Source organism: Rhinolophus sinicus, linkage group LG11 (genome assembly GCF_036562045.2).
Source record: "Rhinolophus sinicus isolate RSC01 linkage group LG11, ASM3656204v1, whole genome shotgun sequence".
Classification (NCBI taxonomy): Eukaryota; Metazoa; Chordata; class Mammalia; order Chiroptera; family Rhinolophidae; genus Rhinolophus; species Rhinolophus sinicus.
In genome coordinates, this window is record NC_133760.1 from 69872288 (window position 1) to 69876375 (window position 4088).

Below are 4088 nucleotides of genomic sequence, written 5' to 3' on the forward strand. Positions count from 1 at the left end.
GATAAATCTCCTAATGTATAGTGTTTGCTAATTTATGTGTAAACACTCCTACCATGAACAATTTCCTGATATTAATATTGTGTCACTGAATATAGAACATACAAATATGCAGTATTTCCACTCTACAGATACAATAAACATAACCTCCAGCACACAGATAATGGTAAAATGCAGAGAGAAAAGAATTAGGATGTGGTGAAATTTGAGTATTTATTGACTTAGCTTTTAATATGTGTAATTATAACTTTAATTTATATTTAATAATGGCTGTATTTATCAGCCATCTCAAAAAATTCCTGAAAATATGACTAATAGCACAAATCAATACGAGCTGGAATGAGGCAGTTCCAGCACCAAATCAGGGCCATATGATAGGTGTAAGCTTGGGGACCACCGCTGGTAAGTATTACATCTCTTCCTGTTAGTGCTCCATCCTGATACAACCCTGCTCCTCTGCTCTAACCCCACTTTCCTGGGAATAGGAAAAGAAAGTGCCTGTGCAGGCAAGCCGTAGTTCACAGAAAGCCATCAGAATCACATCCATCCCCAAGAGAAGAACGCCAGGAATCAAGAGACAGTTTTCCCAAGTTCAATGGTAAGAGAACTACTCGCTGAACTAATTGGCACAATTTCTATATCTCTTATTGGTACATATCCCCAAATTCCTGAAGTTAAACAGTGCTTCCTGTGATTAAACCACCCAAGTGGATAGAAAAGAAATTAGACTCTGGACCTCTTTCTTAGTTCGGCAAGTAGTTCAAAGCTTCCAAAGGTCAGAGATGTTGCTACAGTACTTGGTGCAGAACTAATCTAGCTGGGTATTATGCACATAAAGGTAACCAATAAAACCTAATAAAGGAAGTAAAAAGGTCTGGGGCAATTTTAAGTTGCTCTCTCTTTATTACAGATCTTTGCTTCTCCCCTTTATATCATGAAACCTACTGGTGAAGCATCAGCAATTTTTTCGTAGTTAAAAGGAACTGTGCTTCTCTTGGGTCAAGGAAAAACAAACACTTTCAGGCACATCCTCTGGGGGTAATACTCCTCAGAATTAATTCTTTAGGATCCTGAGATTTAATGCATCAATATGACTTCTACACTAATAATAGCTCCTTTACCCCTTTTTAATATAAATATCTGTGTACTGTAGATAATAGCAAGATATTTTAAAGATTATTACATCTTTAAAACATATATAAGTAAATATGCTTAAATATAGCTTTGTTTATTCTCAAACTGTAGTAACATTTTGAATCTACTTATTCTTTCATTTGTTGTTACAGAACTTTTAACTGTTTCATTTACCTACATGCCAAATACATTTAATAGAAAGGTAGAATTTTCTATTCTCTTTGAAGTTTATGTGTTACAGTACACACACTAGGTGCTGGGTAAATGCTTATGGAATGATTGTGTTGTGTAAATCCCCATCCCAAACTCTACCTACAAAATTATTCATAAACAATAGACCCTAATCACCCTGGACTATTTCACTGCAGTGAAACACAGCATATGCTATTTTCAAGGGAAAAAATAATCAAGAAAATGTAATTTCCACCTTATGTTGTATGTTTGCTTTATGTATTTCTCTAGTTTTAAGATTCTCCCCAACCTTCAAAATCTGTCTGAAAACTATTCTATAAATGTTTTATACTATCAGTCTTAATTCCAAATAGATATGGAAACAATTGGTTATTCCAATGGCTTATTTAAAGTATTACAATTCAGAAAGCTCTTACATTCCATTCTTTTTTTAAGATAAACTTTCACAGAGAATTTGTTTATAATGGCATGAGGTTCTGTGAGGATTTAAGTATTAAAGTTTTCATGCTTATTATTATAATTGAAAACTGGTTAAAATGTGTATGCAGCCATTTTTCCAAAACATTTTTAATAGATACATAACATCATGACAGACTCAATTTATTCATCTCTTTGGTGAGTCATCTCAAATTAGTCATGTTTCATCTAGCGATAATTACAAATTTTAGAAATTGCTTAGCTAAATTTCTGTGATTAATTAACTATAATAAGTTATAAGTATGTTGAAAATAGAAAAAACTTTTAAATATTAATAAAACACCTATGTATTTGATGATCTTAAAACACTGGGTTTCATACTTTAACAAATAAAACAAAATAAAAATAAAATTAAACAGAATGTCTATGTTTGTATAGACAAATAAAATGTATCTGCATCAACTTATAATTGTGGAACACAAAATTTTTAAGTTACAATAAGGTAAGTTTTTAGTAATTATCTTGACATGACAATTATTTTTAGGAACAAAAAAATATTTTTATGATGGCTACTTTTTCCTACACACAGTAAAACATTTCTAAAGAATGTTTCTCTAATGCCTTAGTTAGTTAATATTAATAAAATATGTATAGGGGTGCTAGCAAAAGTGTTCCGTGTATAAGATTAAAGATTCCTTTAAAATGAGGTTTTAAATGTCATTTAAATATGAATGACTACACATTTATGTTACTATCAGCCTAATATAGTTTTAATTACATAAATCAAACCTGGAAAACAAAACAATTAAATAATAAAAATCAACTTTCTTAAAATTACTACAAACTTGCAATCTAAGTGGTCAAATAGAATTAAATGCAGGAAATTTATTGACTTATAAATACTGATGTGTGTTTGTTTGCATTCAACTTTTCGTGTTTAAAATAGTGCTAAATAAGAAAAATCGTAGCTAATATCCATCAAACTCATGTTTGGGAGATAAACCAATATTCTGACAAGGAGTCCTTAGATTTTAGGATGAAGAAATAGTTTGATGGTAGTACTTATTTTTTTAAAAGACATTGATGTATGACAGAAATCATTCTTTTAAAAGTATATTAGTAAACTGTGGAGACCTCCCGGTTCAACTGGTGGTGGCAAGGTGGCAGAAAAATGCTCCAGGATCCAACCAGGCGGCCGCTGGGCCTTTGACGGTGCCCACCACACCCCCATCCTACGAAGAGACAGTGGCACCCATGCCTGGGCCAGCCACGGGGCTTGCGACTGGCCAGGATGGAAAGAGCATGAACCCTCCTGCGTGCTACACCCAGCCAACGCACGTCCCCAACACCAGTGCAACTGCCGTGCAGACGGTCTATGTGCAGCAGCCAGTCTCCTTTTTTGACCGCCCAGTCCAGATGTGTTGTCCTTCCTGCAGCAAAATGATTGGGACGCTGCTGTCCTCTAACGCCGGTGCCCTCTCCTAGCTCTCCTGTGGGAGCCTGTGCCTGCTCCGGCGCATAGCAGGCTGCTGCTTCATCCCTTGCTGTGTGGATGCTCTGCGGGATGTGGATCCTTACTGTCCCAACTGCAGAGCTCTCCTCGGCTTCCACAAGTGTTTGGAGGACTCAGCCAGACCTGGAGGGAGCCATGTGTGGCAGCAAAGTCCTTTCTCTCACCCAGCCCCACCCCTGGTGGAGGTTTCAGCTTGGGGGGGTCTCATCTCTCCAGGGGCTCTCCTTCCTATCTTCTTTGGGTGTGTGTGTGGGGGGCAGGTATCGCAAAAGTAACACTTCCAAACCCCAGCAATTGCTGCCTGGAGTCGTGCACAGGACATGCAAAGACAGTGACCTTGAGTGCTGGGTCAAGGGTTTCCCGCCTGCTTGTGACCCCAAGTCATCCCATCTAACTGATTGTTGCGGTGTCTGAATAACTTCTGGTGATTTGCCTTGCCAGCTTCTTTCCTTGCCTCAGTGGGCCTTTTCGGTGGTAGCTCCAACTCAAAAGCCACAGGTTGCCTTCTTTTTGAGACGCTTCTGGCCCAAATATGGCTGAACCAGCCTTTAGTGCCTACCATTATGGTGTCCATCTGTTTCCACTTCTGGTGACAAAAATCTTGCCTTACAAACTAAGGCCTTGGCTCTCAGATTCTGTTACTGCAGGCTTTTTATTAGCATACAAATTCACTTTAACTTCTCAACTTTTGTTTAAGTAAGCGAGGGGCTATTCACACCCACCAGACACGTATCCATGAGGTCATGAATGCATGCTAGAAATAGAGAGCTGGATCTTATCATTGATCTGCCTTCCCTCGGTAGTATGTACCAGATGTACCAAATCCTCGGCCATT

At 37.7% G+C, this 4088-nt stretch overlaps 1 pseudogene; it reads left to right on the forward strand.

The window, feature by feature from the left end:
• Positions 1-2823: 2823 nt before the first annotated feature.
• On the forward strand, positions 2824-3528 carry LOC109457262 (lipopolysaccharide-induced tumor necrosis factor-alpha factor homolog; annotated as a pseudogene).
• The last annotated feature ends 560 nt before the right edge of the window (positions 3529-4088 follow it).